The sequence below is a fragment of the Cydia strobilella genome, chromosome 26, assembly GCF_947568885.1.
Source record: "Cydia strobilella chromosome 26, ilCydStro3.1, whole genome shotgun sequence".
Classification (NCBI taxonomy): Eukaryota; Metazoa; Arthropoda; class Insecta; order Lepidoptera; family Tortricidae; genus Cydia; species Cydia strobilella.
In genome coordinates this window covers 2,929,735-2,948,676 of record NC_086066.1, presented here as the reverse complement: position 1 = coordinate 2,948,676, position 18,942 = coordinate 2,929,735, and the positions used below count along the sequence as shown (strand labels likewise).

The 18,942-nt window shown below is 37.8% G+C and overlaps 1 protein-coding gene across 1 annotated transcript in view; it reads right to left on the bottom strand.

The window, feature by feature from the left end:
- LOC134753392 (segmentation protein cap'n'collar-like) overlaps positions 1-739 on the bottom strand; it is a 169,695-nt gene extending 168,956 nt beyond the window's left edge. Inside the window, exon 1 of the mRNA XM_063689281.1 lies at positions 606-739. The gene's annotated coding sequence lies outside the window, so the exon portion shown is untranslated. The remainder of the gene's footprint in view (positions 1-605) is intronic.
- Between the last annotated feature and the right edge of the window lie 18,203 nt (positions 740-18,942).

Sequence of the window (18,942 nt, the reverse complement as noted above, 5' to 3'; positions counted from 1 at the left end):
TCATTAAGTCTATATTACAATAATTACTTTCATATTTTTTGAGCGCCGCGTACTCATTATCTTTCACCTGTAGTAGAAAATTGAACCTAATGCATAAAGCATTAAAGTTCACATTTACTTTATATTTACTTATTACATGTCGCGTCTCACATTTTGACTATATGTTTTATTGCGTAACAATATTGATATAATTCAAAGATCCATTTTCAACCTTAAGTGGTCACATTAGAGTTCATTTTGATAAACACTTTCATGGTGTTATTATGTTTTTGATTACTGCCTAAACGAACTGTCAAATTTAGGTGCAAATTTTTGCTTAACTCAAGGCTTTTTATGTCGAAGAAATAGGACATGTTTTGTGCACACGGAACTATGCATGTGATTTGATATCAACCTTGATAACCCATATTAAAACCATTTCAATAAAATTCAATGAAATTCCTTGCTAGCCTTGTTCCGTTTGATAACTAAAAGAATATCAAAATTATCAAAAGCTTCAATATAGGTACTATTCCTTAAAATTTATCAGTTAAAAAAAACTTTTGCAATAAGCAAATAATAAGGCAAAATTAATAATACAAACTGTCAACATAACACATACTTACACGTTATCAAAAATCCAAAAAATACGAAAAATCACAACACAACACCAATAAAACACCTACGGAAAGTTTAAAAAAAAGTTAAATTCGAAAAAGTAAACAGTGCGGTAACACGACCGAATTGAAACGTCGCGGGCAACCAGCGGGGCCTGAAGGAAACAGACACTTCGTGATTTGGTCGGGTTATAATGACGAAAGGCACAATCGTGCGAGCGGCAGGACAGAGACTGACTGGAAAATGGCGGGTGATGACGTAAAGGCTATTGGTACAATTAATGCGATGATAATACAATCTGCTTTAAGAAGCGCGCTGATAGATAAAGACATAAAGTGTCTGCGATTTGAAGACTGTGAATAAATTAAATGTTAAACAACTTTACATATTATTAGTAAGTTAGGAATGGTATTTTACTATGTAAACTATTATGGTAGGGGAGCCGCAGATGCTAAATGAGGAGTTACTCGAGCGTCGTAGAGAACTATTGGATTCGTAAGCTGATGAGGGCCTACCCTGAAACACGTTGGACGTATTGCTCAGTTACACTTACGTACGAAGTACAAGGCCGAAAGCCAAGTGCGAGTCGGACTCGCCCACCGAAGGTTTCGTACTTTTTAGTATTTGTTGTTATTGTTATAGCGGCAACAGAGATACATCATCTGTAAAAATTTCAACTGTCTAGCTATCACCAAATCACGGTTCATCAGATACAGTCTGGTGACAGACAGACGGACAGCGGAGTTAGTAATAGGGTCCCGTTTTTACCCTTTGGGTACGGAACCTAAAAAATCGTTAATAGTTTAGTTTAGTTTATTTCTTTCATAATTATTCTTACACTAATCTATATGAATTTATATTATGATCGTCAATAATAATATTGTCTTCGGTTACCGCGATAGTTACTCATGAAATAAAACTATGAAAACGGATTATATCGCGTATATTGAATTTATAATACATCCCGACGTTTCGAACTCTTTACAGCGTTCGTGGTCAACGGGTGACTGAGGAAAAATTACAAAATGCAAAAATACCCACATACTAAAATAATGAACAATCATAGACTACAAACTTTAAGGCTGGTTGTACATGCAAAATCGGTTCATAAGGCTAGTTATACACTATAATTATTTTTCAAGTAAAGATATATATATATACGCGATAAAAATAAACTATGCCGGCTCCAACCCTACACCACGGACCCGAGAAGATTTAATTCCCTCCTAAATTGTAGGAGGGTATCCCAATATGGGACCGGCAACAAGTTGCCGTGTGCGGTTTGTTGCCGGTCCCATATTGGGATACCCTCCTACAATTTAGGAGGGAATTAAATCTTCTCGGGTCCGTGGTGTAGGGTTGGAGCCGGCATAGTTTATTTTTATCGCGTATATATATATATCTTTACTTGAAAAATAATTATAGTGTATAACTAGCCTTATGAACCGATTTTGCATGTACAACCAGCCTTAAAGTTTGTAGTCTATGATTGTTCATTATTTTAGTATGTGGGTATTTTTGCATTTTGTAATTTTTCCTCAGTCACCCGTTGACCACGAACGCTGTAAAGAGTTCGAAACGTCGGGATGTATTATAAATTCAATATACGCGATATAATCCGTTTTCATAGTTTTATATCGTCAATAATGTTGATTTGGTCATATTGGTATAAGTTAATGCTAAAAGTAATTCTAAAACTGCTTATTATTGTGTTTTTTTGTAATGATTATTTTGCTTCTAATTTAGACGATGCGTGTGAATACATATGTGTGAATGCACGTTTTATTTTGACAAAATCTAAGGTGGATGAGCTTTCTTTATGATGACTGATGACGAAGCCTGCGCTGTGGATGGGAAGGTGTGCTGTTATAAATTTAAATAAATAATAAATAAATAAATATTATAGGACATTCTTAGGTACACAGATTGACTAAGTCCCACGGTAAGCCCAAGGAGGCTTGTGTTATGGGTACTTAGACAACGATATATATAATATATAAATACTTAAATACATAGAAACACCCATAACTCAGGAAAAAATATATGTGCTAATCACACAAATAAATGCCCTTACCGGGATTCGAACCCAGGGCCATCGGCTTCACAGGCAGGGTCACTACTAACTAGGCCAGACCGGTCGTCAATATATATATCGGTGTTATACTGTTATTATTATGTTTTCTTTTCTCAATAAATTCTAAAACTTCGAAACCAGATTTTCACCTTGTAACCCCCCACCAACATGGACGGCTAAAAGTGGTAGTAAGAATCACGCTCGAGCATGAATCTAGTATAACTGGATCGGTCATGAGGAGTGGGGGAAAATGACCGAACGGGATAGTCTTATGTATCTTTCAGTAGGAGTAGCAGAGAAAGCGCTGTTATTGTTTGTCCTTGTCATAGTTTCACTTTTCCACCGCTGCCACAACCGAGGTTGTGGCAAACAAATAAGTACGTGACATGTCATGTTTGTTCGTTGCTTGTTTAATTATCGTTGTTTTGTATGAAATTGTGCTTTCTCTTATGAAATATAGTGATTGTTAGCGTTTTGAATGCTTGAACTTTGATAAAATACTGGTGAATTGTTCTGTAATCGGCTGTAATAGCCGCTCTGAGCAAAAATATGAGATCATAACCTTTCACACGTAAGTACGGTATTTTACACCTTTCTCTTAACGCAATATGTGAGAATAACATCGTAAAATTACGTTACACTCAAAGCAATGTAGAATCAAACGATTTCAATAAAAATATCGCAATTATTTACGCAAATTAACAAAACATTATTTGTAAAATTATCCGCCCAAATTACGTAGGTAGGTAAGAGTCTGAGGTCAGCCATTTTAAAACTTCTTCTTAATTTAGCTGCATAACAATCATGTTAGGGATACCAGGTGAAAATATCATAATTTAAAGGGTAATTTTGACCTCGAAGTTTTTTCGTACTTCTAATTCCAAAAAATAAATAAACAAATGTTGTGAAGATTAAATGTGGTGTACATTAATTGGTGTGATTGCGATTTGTGATTTCTTTAAATTAAAACCCATAATACATTTTATTTTACGTTTTATTTACTAAACATGTTTAGTTTTGTACCACCTGCGCGAATTATAGGAGGTATTTCATTGTTTATACGCCTAAAAAGGACGGCCCATTGACATTTTATTTAACAATTTTTTAATACCGTCAAACAAGCTAACTTTGCCTCCAGGGTAATCGCCCCAACGTGATATCAAATATTGGGGTAATTTTTACCAATATGGTATCCCCACGTTTATGACGTCATCTATGTCTATCCCTTACGGGCGCACGCGTATAGCTGGTCTATGTAATGCTAGGTCTATGCGCTCGAGTAACTACAAAAACGTCTTAGGCTCTCCTACCAATTTTCCACCTCATGTAGGTCGTCAACAATCATCAAAACATCGTCATTAGGTCGAATTTAAACTATCGTGAGACATATTAACCTTACTAACTTATCGTCATTAGGTAATGAATATTTAATTCAACCTGATCGAACCTAAAGGCATGGCACGTGAGTAAGGTGACACATTCACTCTACATCATTTATTTAAATGTATTACATAGACAATTTAAAAAGATAACTAAACATTGTACGATAAATACGATTGTCTATCAGGATATCGGTTTTAATTAGTCGATTAATCGTTACGTCATACCAAAGATAGATATAACTCCGTAATAGATGGATACAGTCTAAGGAAAAAACGTGCCTCGAAAATAGAGAAAATTTGATTCTCGATTAGATGGCGCCACTAGTTTTGGCCCGATATAATATATATCTTTACTTGAAAATAATTGTAGTGTATAACTAGCCTTATGAACCGTTTTTGCATGTACAACCAGCCTTAAAATTTGTAGTCTATGATTGTTCATTATTTTAGTATGTGGGTATTTTTGCACTTTGTAATTTTTCCTCAGTCACCCGTTGACCACGAACGCTGTAAAGGGTTCGAAACGTCGGGATGTATTATAAATTCAATATACGCGATATAATCCGTTTTCATAGTTTTATTTTATGTACTAGTAATTATTAAACTTATACTAATATTAATATGATATATTTCATACCTAGTTGTAATAGTGAAAATGGCTTTAATTTTAAAAGACTGTGATAAAATAGATAATGAAATTGAAATAGAATGTTAAAATAAATCTTTATATTTTATAAATAATACCTACTACTAGTCACTTACCTATGTTATACAATTCTATATTCTAAATAGTAAATAGAAATACAATACAATAATGTGCAACTAGAATCTTTATGCATGCAAAGGAAATATAAAATAAAAAAAATGTACTTAATTATGGTGGAATAAAGGCTATTTTTATTTTATTTTATTTTATAACCTAGCAATTGGTTCGAAAATTTGAATCTTGAGCATTGCAAGGGTTTCAAAACACAGGGGTTAAACAAACTTTGCTACCGAGTGAAATACAAAAAAATCTGTTCTAAAACATTACAAATCAATAGGGGATATTACTGTACGATATTACCATTTGCTTTTCGGTGAAGGAAAACATCGCGAGGAAACCGGACTTTAATCCCATTAAGGCCTAGTTTCCCCACTGGGTTGGAAGGTCAGATGGCAATCGCTTTCGTAAAAACTAGTGCCTACGTCAATACTTGGGATTAGTTGTCAAGCGGACCCTAGACTTCCACGAGTCGTGGCAAAACGCCGATATAACGCGAGGAAGAAGAAGAGATTTGAAGTCGAGTTGCAGCAAGATGATAAACAAGCGCTGGATGGTGGGCTAGCGGTAATAAGAGCGTGCGACTTTCAATCCGGAGGTCGCGGGTTCAAACCCCGGCTCTCACCAATGAGTTTTTCGGAACAGTACGAAATATCATTTGATATTTACCAGTCGCTTTTCGGTGAAGGAAAACATCGTGAGGAAACCAGACCCAACAAGGCATAGTTTACCCTCTGGGTTGGAAGGTCAGATGGCAGTCGCTTTCGTAAAAACTAGTGGCTACGTCAATTCTTGGGATTAGTTGTCAAGCGGACCCCAGGCTCCCATGAGGCGTGGCAAAATGCCGGGATAACGTGAGGAAGAAGGTATTTATTAAATTCCTGTTAGTTCAGTCCATATATCATGTGTTCAGTGAATCGCCAACGCCTGAAAGAAATTAAACGAATGTTCTGAAATTTTGCAATTGTATTTTACTAGGACCTTCATTAACTTACAGGCCAATTCGATTTTTAAGGTTCCGTACCCAAAGGGTAAAAACGGGACCCTATTACTAATCCGCTGTCCGTCTGTCTGTCACCAGGCTGTATCTCATGAACCGTGATAGCTAGACAGTTGAAATTTTCACAGATGATGTATTTCTGTTGCCGCTATAACAACAAATACTAAAAAGTATGGAACCGTCGGTGCGCGAGTCCGACTCGCACGGCGTTTTTTTTATATTCTGGACCTATATAAACTAATTTTAGACCTAGATATACCTCATGTCATTGTATGTGAAAAGTTTCATTACAATCCAACACGTAGTTTTAAAATGAGAGCGAAACTACGTTTGTATGGGAAGGTGCGATTCGGCCGAGCTTGCCGGGGACTCTTTATGTGGTCGCGACCCTCAGCCATGAGGAACCGAGGAAGAGGAAGCTTTTTATTGGTGATGGTGATTTAAACATGAGGTAAATTCAAATTCAACAAGTTGTTATGGTTTTGAGACGACCTTGAGAGCATTGGACCGCGAGCCAGGCGCAAATTTCGTCAGTCATCGCCTCCCGGGCGAAAACTCCTGTAGCGGTTAACGGCTATGTATGATGAACCCTCGTGAACGTCAGCTGCCGCTACGTTGGTGGGTTGAGGAATAACAGCTACCGAAACGCGTAACACGGTCTTTCCACCGCGATACGACCGGCTGACGATTTGTTTTATTAACATTGCATCTAAACTATCATCTGACAAAGTATCAAACGGGAGGCGATGACGCCAATGACTGAAAAGAATTTTCTTTTTTACATGTTTATGTGACCAGCTGACGGTCTTTCCACAGCGATACAATCGGCTGACGATTTTGTTTACTCACAATAGCATCTAAACTATCATCTTAGAAAGTATCAAGCGGGAGGCGATGACTAAATTTTTTTATAGAATTTATTTGCTGCCATTCCTAAACCCACCAACGGAGCGGCAGCTGACGTTCACGAGGGTTCATCATACATAGCCGTTAACCACTATACGAGTTTTCGCCCGGGAGGCGATTGGTCATGGAAATCTGTTCCTGGCCAGCGGTCTACATTTTCATTTTGTCCGATTCGATATCGGATGTAGAATCCTACATGCGTAGTCAGGTCGCGGGGGCGCGCCCGGGCGCCGTCTTTAGCGGTCACGTACACTACAACAAGCATTATGCCTACACATACGCACACAAACATATATTATCGGTCCAACCGCTGACGGGGGGCTCCGACATGGCTGAATTTATTAGAAGCGCCTTTCCGATATCGGATGTCGGAAGGCGCCTATGACAAAAACAGCTGCTAGAAAGTGCTATTGGCATTAAATCCGCCTTTTTGCGTTATTTATCGCTTTTTAGTAATAATTATTAGATAAATACAGAGAAACACATATTATTATGTTACATTTTACTTCCTTCCGACATCAGATATCGGATCGGAGAATGTGAAAACGTGGTGAAAACGCTTTGACGATCGTTTTGGGTGGACGCACGACTTTCGCATGCACCAATGAGCGTAAGCGCACTTGTAAGTTCGTATTAACATGAGATCAAAACCGTATTGTCGTTATGCCTCTACGAAGCATTGTCGCTACATGCCGGGAAACCCATGTTATCGGCTACGACCGTAGCTCAGCGGTGAATGTCAACTGTCAAGCATGTCAAGCAAGTGAAGCAAGCAGGGGCAAGGAGCCCGTTGCCTCCTGTAGCACTTGTTTTTCAAAGCGTAGCAACCCTACGGGCTCTACGCCGTAGCCCGTAGCGTATTGGATCTCTAAGTAGTGTAGGATTACGTAATATAGGGTGAAATTTAAATCATATGAATACGGCCCATAGACATAGTATACCTATAGTAGTTATAGACATGAAACTGAGCTTTTCGTCAGTCGCGACACAAGTGACATCTATTGTACAGTAGCAGTACTGATAGTTCCGCTACTTGAAGCTAGATGTCGACTACGAAAATAATAGTCTTTTTGGTAACAAAACTGATGTATGGAGTGAGCACTCTGCCTGCTGAATTATCTTTGGTCATACGGAAAAACTTTTATTATCGGACCAATGCCGGTCTGGCCACGACGATCAACGACCACGACGACGACGACGGTCTGGTTCGTACGAGCTAATCAAAAGACTGGCTCAGGAAAGAAAGGATTGGCAATTACTCCACCGACAAGAGCAAAGCTCTTAAGTTATGATGATGATGATGCGATGATGCCGGTCTGGCCTAGTGGGTAGTGTTCCTGCCTATGAAGCCGATGGTCCTGGGTTCGAATCCCGGCAAGGGCATTTATTTGTGTGTTAAACACAGGTATGACAGGTATTTGCTCCTGAGTCTTGGGTGTTTTCTGTGTATATGACTCATATATGAGTATGTATTTATCTATATAAGTATGTATATCGTCGCCTAGCACCCATAGTACAGTCGCCATCAGATATATCGGAGCGGCCGAGCTGCTCAAAATATCTGAACACGCACTCTAGCGCCTTGACAATAATAGAGGCGTGTTCAGATATTTGTGAGCGCCTTGGTCGCTCCGATATATCTGATGGCGACTGTACAAGCTTTGCTTAGTTTGTTGTAAACTCAATGTAATAAATCAATATTTCTTTCACTTTAATATATTGTAACGCCCATATAATATATTTAATATATTGTATTTATCTACATAGGTTAGGATGTAGTTCTGAGATACTCATTGAATCGAGTCAGATTCAAACCTACCATCTCAGGAATTGAAGCCGTTCTGAACAACTCAGGTCACCACCGCTTGATGGATAATAAACCACTTATTTTTTAAATATGATTTATTTGACGGTTATTATTTTCCGTTTCGATGACGTCACCATTCGTCCTCGCCGGACCACCCGTAATCCAGGTTCGGTGACCAAAGCCTAAAACAAAAGATCCAATCAGAGAGAAGCAAAAAGAAATGAACAAAATAAATAAAATGTTTAATGTTTTAATAAAGAACGAATTAAAATGATAAAAATCATTCGTAAATGACGAATAAAATTTTCAGATAAATATAAAAAATATTTATACACAATTTTCAATTAATTAATAACAAATTTACAATAAAAAGTACCCTAAATTAAAACTACATACAAAACTAATAGGGCTCTATTATCTTGGGTCAAATGGATGGCAAGCGTGCGCGAGGAAAAGCACCCACGAGATGGTCTGATGCTGCTTATTTATTTTTTGTTTATTTATCGTATGGCATTACAGTTACTGGGTTTAAATTGAATGCAAATCTAAAGATTAAGGTTTGCACTCTTCAAATACTCGATGGCCCTTTCACTGAGATTCTGATGGGGGTGGTTGGTGGCAACATGCAGTGCGTGACCCACTATGGAGACGGACCATACATGGTCGCGATTCTCAGCAATGAGGGACCGAGGAACAAGAAGATAAAACTAAAAGTAAATTATACATAATATGTGTGACCTAGTCTAATATGTATATATTAGGCTAGATCACCCAGGTCCGATCCCTGCGGAAGGTTTCCCATAAGGCTGGCTGCGTTTCCCCTTTGGATCGCTAAATGTGGTGTCCAAGGCTGTCCACAAAAGTTCCGCAGGGGCAGCGATGGGATGAGACAATGTTGGATCCCAGGCGAAGACCGACAGCCAGCCTGAGGGTGTTGTTGTCCAGCAATGTTTCAAAGTTGGAGGAACGGAGAGCATGTAACCAGGAGCTGGACTCTTTCTGATACAGCCAGAATGCGTGCTTTTTCCTGGCTGGTGGAGCAAGAAGAAGAAGGAATATACTTGTGTGCAGATAGAGTGATCCTAGATTCTCTGAACTGATTTATTTATGGGTAGGTCTCTAGCTGCGCGGCAGGGAAGAAGATCCAGCTTCCCAGCCGATGCGCCGAAAGCGCGTGGGGCGGCGGCGACTGGCATATGACCGCCGACTTCCCCCTTAAGGGTCCCTGTAGGCGACAGGCTCGGGGACGTCCGTCGCCTACACAAGGGTCCCTGCGATGGCGAGCACAGATATGATGGCGCGCTACTAGGGAGGTAGGGGGAATACAAAATTCCCTCCAGAGTTGGGTCCGGAGTCCGGACAGCCGCTGGCGAGGCTATAGAAGAGTGCTCCAGTGTTCCTGTGGCCTCGCCTTATAGCTCTGAGGCGGCCAAGAGGGGTTTTAGTGGGTAAACCGTGGGTCCCATGAGCCTATACGCGCGGGGGTCCCACATAACCATCCCAGGCCCGTCCCCGCGCCTGGTTGGTATGCGAAAAGCATTTTCCCCTAAAAAAAAAGTCTATAGCTGAATGCCAGATGGGTCTGTGCCTTCGATGCATAACCTGTCAAAAATGACAACCATAGTGGACGAATGTTTGAAATGTCACCTTATTATTACGCTTAAAATTTAGTTTCGCAAGTGTGCTTCGAGGCCCTGTGGTGGTTGGATAGTGTCCATGTTTCTTGTCATGAAGTCACAGTTTTGTCTGAAAGCGACCCCATGTGTATCTGTCAACCTGTAGTCTCAGGAAACGTCTCCTTGGTACAATGAAACAGTCTAAAAAATGTACCTCATCGGCTGCTGAGTCCGAGGCCCTGTGGTGGTAGAATAATGTCCATGTTTCTTGTCATCAAACATGGACACTATCCTACCAACCTGAAGTCTTAGGCAATTTCTCCTTGGTACAATGCTAGCCACGAAATAGTCTAAAAGGTGTACCTCATAGGCTGCTGAGTCCGAGGCCCTGTGGTGGTTGGATAACGTCCATGTTTCTTGAAATATTCCCTCGCCATCTGCATCTGCCTCTTCTTGTTTGACAGCGCCTCGTCGAGGAGTTTGTGTGTTTCTTCGACTTTCTGCGCGAGGTATCCTGAGGTCATAAAAACAATACATTTTAGTCTCTCCAAGCCCACTTTGCACCGACATGAGAATAACAAAGTGAGAGTGTCATTATAGGTAAACGTCATATGTTCATATATGATGACATCGTCACACTTTGTCATTGCAATTTGTCGAGTAGCAGTACTAATAATTCTGCTACTTGACGCTAGATGTCGACTACGAAAATAATAGTCTTTTTTTAACAAAACTGATGTATGGAGTGAGCACTCTGTCTACTTAATTCTCTTTGGCGGCTTTGGCGACATGTAGGACTAATTTATTCTAAGCCCTTTTTCTGAGACAATAGTGTTAACGTTTAAAATTATTCTTGATACATGCTGTGACTGCCTTTAAGGCGGTAATCACACTGGATGCGATTCGCAGGTGGCTTCGATTGTGCGAATTTAATTTTTGGTACAAGCTTTTATCGTTGACTGTACTTTTCCGCAAGCAAGTAATACCAAAGATAGATATAACTCCGTAATAGATGGATACAGTCTAAGGAAAAAACGTGCCTCGAAAATCACGAAAATTTGATTCTCGATCAGATTGCGCCACAAGTTTTGGCCTATTCTCGTTGACTGTTTCGTTCGTTATTTATAATTTTAACGCATACCAGTGAAAGAACAAGGGTCAAAATCATATAAAAATAATTATTTCAAATAAAAAAATCATTTCTCCATATTTAAATACATTTTAACGTATTTTTAAATATCTTCATTTTTAGTTTTAAAGTATGTCGATAGATGGCAGTGAATTTACAGTGGTTACAAAATTTACTATGACTGTACCGCTCTACCTTATTATATTCTCACCGAGACAATTCCCATGGCCACCTCCTGTCTCCATCATCAGATCAGCTCCACGTTATCATAGTATTGCATTGTCAATTTGTCAACCAATCCACACAATTATGCAAAATTTCAGCTCAATCGGAATTCGGGAAGTGGGTCAAATTTAGCTTCTAAGATTTATCCCACACTGACTAACATACATACATACTAACAGGGCAATATAAACAAAAGCTTGTAACAAATAAAATAATTTGATTAGTTCTCTAGTTTAAAAACAGTGAAATGTCTTCAAAAAACCCGTAGGGGTCGGATCAATAACTAATTAAATCCGACTCACGCTTGACTGCACATTTCTAATAGGTTTTCCTGTCATCTAAATATAAGTAAAGAATTATTTTATGTATTTTTTTTCAAAATTTTAGACCCAGTTGTTTCGGAGATAAAGGGGGGAATGGTAATTTTTTGCCTATTTTCTTTAATAACTTCTAAAATGTTTATTCTAAAATTATAAATGAAATATATTTGAAATTCTCACAAGGAGCTATTTCATTTGATATGTAAAACGATAGTTTGAAAACATTTTTTTTTTTAATTTTCACATTTACCCCCCTAAAGTGGCCCCCATGTTTAAAATTCATTTGTTTACGTTACATGTCCGTCTTTGGGTCACAAACTTACATATGTGTACCAAATTTCAACTTAATTGGTCCAGTAGTTTCGGACAAAATAGGCTGTGACAGACGGACAGACATACAGACACAGACGCACGAGTGATCTTATAAGGGTTCCGTTTTTTCCTTTTCAGGTACGGAACCCTAAAAAAGGTAAAATAATGAAATTTTATCGCATTAGACCCGTTTATGACATTAATTAAATATATTGTACTTCATCATCATCATCATCATATCAGCCAGAGGACGTCCACTGCTCGACATAGGCCTCCCCCAAAGACTGCCACAATGACCGGTCTTGCGCCACCCGCATCCAGCGGACTCCTTTACCAGGTTTACCTTTAGTTGTACGTCATCATCATCATTCGCTTGCCCTTGTCCTATTCACTTGGGGTCGGCGCAGCATGTCTTTTTCTTCCATACCTCTCTGTCACTGTCACCCGTCATCTCATCATTCACTTGCGTTCGTTTCATATCATCTCTCACACAGTCCATCCACCTTTTCCTCGTTACCCACGTTTCCTCGTTTTCTTCGTTAGTTGTACTTATTCTGTGATAATTAGGGTTCCGTACCCAAAGGGTAAAGACGGGACCCTATTACTAAGACTCTGCTGTCCGTCTGTCCGTCAGTCTGTCTGTCACCAGGCTGTATCTCATGAACCGTGATAGCTAGACAGTTGAAATTTTCACAGATGATGTATTTCTGTTGCCGCTATAACAACAAATACTAAAAGTACGGAACCCTCGGTGCGAGAGTCCGACTCGCACTTGGCCGGTTTTTATTAAGATCGGATTGAACCTTTTGGTTGGGGTTGGGGCTTCACGCCCTTCCCGGTCCTTTCGCGCGCGCGATCTTGCTGGTCCTGACCCTCACCCTCACCCTCACCCTGACCCTTAGGTTCCTCTGATGAAGCTTCGTAACCTTCGGGCGGTCTGAAATAGAATAAATTAATATTTTTTTGTACTTTCTATAAGTACAAAGATATATATAACTCCGATAAGTACAAGGTGTTCACGAGGAAACCGAAAGATTTTAACCACGCTTTTCTGAGGTCAGAAGAAGGAAAAAATGAAATAAGTTTAGGTCAAATTCGCAAAAAATTTTTTTTTCGAATTTTTAAATGTATTTTTAATACAGTTGCTCAAAAAGTGCTACTTTTCGTGGCTGTTTAGCGTGCGGAAAGTTGGTTTTCGCGAACTAGTGCTTTTTACTTTTCCTTTTTTTTTAAATTTTTACTTGCAATTCAATGCAATGCAATTCCAATTTCATGACTACTTATTGATGAGCCTGTCAAAGAAGAGGCGTATTTTCTTACTGCAAGAATGTTTTAAGTTTTCAAAGGCAACATCGATATTGTTTTTATAAATATACGATACACAAATAATCGTAAATAACGATATTTAGGTAATAATAGTACAATGTTTTAATATTTACAATTGTTTCTGTCTTATAGAACATGCATTTGAAAAAAAAACTTTCATTGAAGTGGGTTCAATAATAATAACAAAATCTATTCTAGTCGAATAAAAGCTAGAAAAACACCTCTTCATAATGTCAATGTCAATGATGTCAGTGTCACAGAATTAATAATATAAAAGTTTCGAATTCCATTCCTTTACTTGTTGCTTGTCTTATTTTTTCGCAACTGTATTAAAAAACGTCGTTCGTTACACGTGCAGATATGTCTCCTACGGATATGTCTCGCCTACGGCTCGTGGCAAGATATCTCGGTACTCGTGAAGTAATGACATACTTTCCGCACTAGCATCGAAATGTACTATTTTTTTCGAATTTACATAAAAAGTAAATGTTATTGGTAAACTTGTCACTTAAAATGGACTTAGGACTATTTTTTTTAGTAAAACCTAGTTTTTACAAAGTGTTACTTGTCAGTTTTTGACATCTATCATATTTAGTATTTGTAATAAGCATATTTAGACTACGTCCCATAGTGGCAACATCGCCATCAAAATGCGTTTTGCACTATTTAACAATAAAAACTTGTTTTTTTTAAATTGGTATTAACTCTGAAACTAGGCGAATCACAGAAAAGTTTATAGGGCATTTTAGTCTTTAAATATAATAATAAAAATAAATAATAAATATTATACGACATTCTTACACAGATTGACTAAGTCCCACGGAAATAGGATCAGGAATTACGCTGTTAAAATTATTCGGTTTCCGAATGTTATATTGATTTTATATATCGTACCAATAAACTCGTCGGGTCGTAGGCTCGTATGAACTTACATGGCAAACATGTTTGTCGGGTCGTAGGCTCGTATGAACTTACATGGCAAACTTGTTTGTCGGTTCGTAGACTCGTATGAACTTACATGGCAAAACTTGTTTGTCGGGTCGTAGGCTCGTATGACCTTACATGTCAAACTTGTTTGTCGGGTCTTAGGCTCGTATGAACTTACATGGCAAACTTGTTTGTCGGGTCGTAGGCTCGTATGAACTTACATGGCAAACTTGTCTGTCGGTTCGTAGACTCGTATGAACTTACATGTCAAACTTGTTTGTCGGGTCGTAGGCTCGTATGAACTTACATGGCAAACTTATTTGTCGGGTCGTAGGCTCGTATGAACTTGCATGGCAAAACTTGTTTGTCGGGTCGTAGGCTCGTATGACCTTACATGTCAAACTTGTTTGTCGGGTCGTAGGCTCGTATGACCTTACATGTCAAACTTGTTTGTCGGGTCGTAGGCTCGTATGAACTTAAATGTCAAACTTGTTTGTCGGGTCGTAGGGTCGTATTAACTTACATGGCCAACTTGTTTGTCGGGTCTTAGGCTCGTATGAACTTACATGGCATGGCAAACTTGTTTGTCGGGTCGTAGGCTCTTATGAACTTACATGGCAAACTTGTTTGTCGGGTCGTAGGCTCGTATGAACTTACATGGCAAACTTATTTGTCGGGTCGTAGGCTCGTATGAACTTACATGTCAAACTTGTTTGTCGGGTCGTAGGGCTTAACCGAGTATTTCTTCTTAAGCTCGTTGAGCATGTTGCACAGATGCTCAATTTGCCGGCTGTCCTGCTCTATAGAGTACTGGAAGTGCGTCAGATGCATTCGTGTAATGTGGTCCTGCGATTTATTCTTATCCTTATCCTTATCCTTATTTTTCTTATCATTCCTTTTATTATCAGTGTTTTTCTTGTTATTCCTGGGTGCGTAATATCATAATGAATACGAACTTTTGGTATAATTTCAGATTACAAACGTTCAAAAAAGTATACTCGTGTTGTATATAATCTAATTTTTTTCTTATCATTCCTTTTATTATCATTTTTTTTCTTGTTATCTCTGGGTTCGTAATATTATAATGAATACGAACTTTTGGTATAATTTCAGATTACAAACGTTCAAAAAAGTATACTCGTGTTGTATATAATCTAAATCTATATTGCCAATTAGTATTACAAAAAATACAATATACATATCGCCGTTTGGTATAATAGGCATATGAACTATAATTCCATTTATAATAGGTACTAGAAAAGTATTTTTCTCAAAAATGGACGGCAAAGTCGACGTTGCCGGTTAAAAAGTAGGTCGCGAAGTGCGTAGTTTATGGTCAGTCAAAAAATTAAAAAGTTAAAAACATTGCAGTCTCGATTTCGGGACTGCAATGTTGCATACAAATTCCATTATTTGTCGAGTTCCAAATTTTTTAAAAGTTGAAGTGGCCATATCAAATGAAGGCATAGGTCCATTAAACAGCCAAACAGATGATCAGTACTTATTATTATAATGTTGGTACCGCGACTATTTAGGTGTCTCAAATAGGTTGGCGTATTTTCAGCAGAAAAATACACTTCCATTTTTAATTTAAAAAATAAAACGGCGGCAAAGCAAATCTGTTTAGTTTTTTCTGTGAAAATATATACATAAGAACGTTGCTTCTGTAAAATATTTTTATTATATTTGCATTTATTGCGCCATTTTTGAGAAAAGCACTATATATGACTCGGCTGAAAGGCTACTTGCTGGCTTCGGATTCAATTAAACGGACTCCCAAGGTCGTCCGTTTAAAACGAATCCTAAGCCAGCAAGTAGCTACTTCCGAGCCTCGACAATAATGTACTATTAGGTTAGGCTTGCTTGATTAGAGGTCGTTTTATATCTACAGACAGACATTATATATGTAGACATAAATATATAAATTGATCTTAATTGATGTACGCTTTAATGTTGGTTGACACCTGATGGCAGCGAAGCTACAAGCTGACTATTGGCTAAACCTATGGAGTCTATAGAGCAATCGTTACTTTTTACCCTCTGTTACGTTTGTCCCCGCTCTCCCCTACTATTAGTTTATATACGTTCTATAAGTATAACTTACGTGTCCTTAGGCGGGGAGGACACTTAGAAATGTAGTTAACGTTATCAAAGATGGCGGCGATTTATATTAATTCGATCCGTTGTATCCAGACAACCTACTTTTGCGTAAAGTTGACTTCCGATTATTCAGATGTCAGTATAAAATTGATACAATTTTAAGGTATGAATACAACATTAAGAAGGTTGCATATACCTCGTATGTGAAGACTTTCTTTATTAATAATATTTTTACGTAGCAACTGTTGTTTTAATAACAAAACTTCCGTGAGACACAGACATATTAAATATATTAATAACGGGTCACTCACGTATTTTAAGTCGAAAAACGCTCGACATGTTTCACTCCGTACCGAGGAGTGTCATCAGGAGCTTGCGTTGACGGTGACGGACCGCAGCTGACTGACGCGATGACTCGGCACGGAGCGTTTTTCGACTTAAAATACGTGAGTGACCCGTTATTAATATATTAATACAACTGTTGTACTGTTGTTTACTGTCAGAAAATAATCAAATCAAAAATAAATATCGTAAACAGACACGAACTCATTTTCTCTATTAATTTTAAACTGCAGACCTGGGCAGAGTAAAAATGAAGTAAGCATTATTAAACACAAGTAAAATTCTAATAGGGAAATTAGACTCCCAAGGTCTATTACTTACGTGTTCTTCCTAATATACTTACTTTTTTTGGTTCTTAGCCACTGAAATATTGATACGAGTCATTGAAATAAAATTTAAAACAAAAAACTGGCCACGTGCGAGTCAGTCGCGCCCCAAGGAATCAGTAGGTATCACACTTTTTTAACAAAGTAAAATATGAAATAAAACTATGAAAACGGATTATATCGCGTATATTGAATTTGTAATACATCCCGACGTTTCGAACCCTTTACAGCGTTCGTGGTCAACGAGTGAGTGAGGAAAAACTACAAAGTGCAAAAATACCCACATACAAAAAATAATGAACCATCATAAACTATAAACTTTAAGGCTGGTTGTACATGCAAAATCGGTTCATGAGGCATAAGGCCGGCTCATTGGCGTATCTTATACCTTATACCTTTAAACCTAGTATAAGTACCTAGTATAAGTTTAAAATGTATTATACTTTTTTGACAAAAAAAAACGAACAATTCTTTTATACACCGTGACCTGACCCACCGTGATACAGTTCACACTAGTACGGGGGTCAGATGACACTTACTTGCTTGTTGGTTTTGTACCATAATAAGTAAAAAAACAATGTAAGTACTGTTAGAAGTATTAGAACAAATTAAATTATTTACAGAAAATACTTTAATTTGTTTTTATTTTAAGTAGAAACACTACTATATAATGACACTACACTATATAATCACACTACTATATAATGACACTACTCTATATAATCACACTACTATATAGAAACACTACTATAAAATGGTGCACTGAGGCCTTGGTCATTTTTTCTTAGTATATGACATTTATTTCAGTTTACAATGTAAGTAGTTTAGCACCTTTATATACACAATAAAATATCTTTATCTTTATACCTATCTATCTATATATATTTCGGGGATGTCGGAAGCGGCTCTAAAGATTTTGACGAAATTTGCTATACTGTAGGGGTTTTCAGGGGCGAAAAATCGACCTAGCTAGGTCTTATGGCTGGGAAAACGCGCATTTTTGAGTTTTTATATGTTTCAGCATTCGAGCAAAGCTCGGTCTCCCAGATCCGAGCAGTCTCCTAGTTATTATTTACTTCAAGTGACATAAAAATCGAAACTGTGAGGTTTAGCAATAAACTGTGAGGTTTAGCAATAAACTGTGAGGTTTAGCAATAAACTGTGAGGTTTAGCAATAAACTGTGAGGTTTAGCAATAAACTGTGAGGCTTAGCAATAAACTGTGAGGTTTAGCAATAAACGTGCAGAAATAAATACCGTGAACATTTCATGAGAACATTGCAATTATTGGAAATTCTCTTTGGAACATTGCTAATTCCTTTGTCCCCGCCGGGCACACATGGGAATAGGTGTTTTCGGGTCTCTATTGTTTCCCATATAGTTTTGTCATAATTTTTTTTTGGGTTTTTGTGTTTATTGAATTAATTACAATATTTTTTTGTTTGTCTACATTTTCGATAGTCATAATTTGGTTTTTCGCGTAACTTTTCAGGATTGCCATAAAACAAACCTAACTTAACCTAACCTATCTATAGCTATAAGATAACCTGAGGAAAATCCTGAAAAGTTAACGGTTTCAGAATTATGACTAATGATAATATGACAATCATTACATTATGACTTTCAATAATTATGTCAAACAAAGAGACCCCGTGTTTTCATAATATATACACGGTGTTACTTGAGTCACTGAAAACCTGAGACACCCCAACAATTTTTATTTATTTTGAACTCATCTTGAGTATTTATTCTTTAATCCGATAAATATTAAAAAATATATATTAGTTGTTT